This window comes from Condylura cristata, unplaced genomic scaffold (genome assembly GCF_000260355.1).
Source record: "Condylura cristata isolate star-nosed mole 26May11 unplaced genomic scaffold, ConCri1.0 scaffold00001, whole genome shotgun sequence".
In the NCBI taxonomy this organism is placed as follows: Eukaryota; Metazoa; Chordata; class Mammalia; order Eulipotyphla; family Talpidae; genus Condylura; species Condylura cristata.
The window spans coordinates 87,396,148-87,397,673 of NW_004567102.1; positions in this window are offsets into that span (position 1 = coordinate 87,396,148).

The window sequence follows — 1,526 nt, forward strand, 5'->3', positions numbered from 1 at the left end:
ATTTGGGGAGGCTGTAACAAGACCACAAAAGACAACTTTAGATTTAAGTGAACTACAGTGACAGAGTGAAGCGAACATGACATTGAGGCCCCTCCTTTTTCCGCACCCCACCCCCAGGGGTTCCAACGTGTTGCCCACAGTGTGGGACTTCTCAGGTCTTTAATCCAAACATGACCTGTGGGTCCTGGGTCCTTTACTGCTATCACTGGATCCTGTGGACCTCAAAAAGACTGGGGTCCATAGAGGAGACGCTCCAAAGGGGTTCTATTAACCATTGGCATGCCTCCTCTTGATGTTCCAGGACCTGTTTTTCACGGGGCTTCTCCCTCCATACCTGACACAAGCTAAGCAACCTCTATCGTCAGGCATATTCCGGATGGAGGGGAAATGCCCTGAAAAATCAGAATTTCCACGCTAGCTCATGTGATAACCCCCCCTTTTCTGTATAATCAAAATATTCCAAGCAACCACCAGTTTATTACTGGACTGCCTCAGCCTCGTAAGGTGCTGCCTGGCTCAGGTGAACAAGCGCTGGCTCAGGATGGGAAAGTCCTCTTGGAATCAAAAATATTACAACTGGCTGGTTAATAAAAACAGTTATAACAAAATTAATATTGTAAGACAAGGCAGTACTAGAATAATCAGAATTCTTTTACTGCCGGAGGAGAACCCAAATCCCATCTCTCTACTATCTCACTTAACCCTTCTGAAGAACTGCTTGAGTTTTCTATTGTTTAGTTTTCAAATAAGGAACTTCACCTAAATCCTCTATTCAGCTTTTGAGGAACCTTACTGTATCTCTTCGTGATTGACTCACAAGAGAATCACTCCACCCTAGCCCCGTGACCTTACTCTGTCCTTCACATCTCCACCCTAATCCTTGACTTTACCCTCTAAGATGTCTTAGTAAATTGAAGGTTATAGAATAGCATGTTAGGTCTAGAGGAATTTTATTTTTAGCCAACCATCACTAAAAATTGTTAGCTTTAAATTTTATGGACTTATCCTAATTTTAATAGATCAATAATGTTATAATCTTAGCTGAAGGTCTATACAACCCCAAACTGCTCTCAGAAAAAAAGATTGTGGTCTCAGCCCAATTCATGTTAATTGCCTGCCTAAAGTGTATAAACTTCTGCTAGGAGCAGAACGAGAAGACTTGCACCCAACTCCGACTCCCGTGTCTTCCTCGCGCCCGCTCCCTCTTTTCCCCTTTTAGGGAATCTCTGCTTGCCGACGCCGCTCCCACCTTGAGACCCCGCCTGTTCTGCCCCCCAATAATCCGTGATCGGGGAACAAAGCGTCCCCGACACTCTGCCCACAATATCTCAGAGCAACACACTCACAACTTGGACATTCACTCTTGCACACACGCCTGTGCAATCTTCCCTATGCACACTCCTGCACATCCCTGTACAAACACACCTGTACGCACACGCTCCTGCACGCCTAGACAGACACTTTACATTACACACCCTGCGCACCCACACAGCTAACACACCCAGACAAAACGAGGATCTGGACAT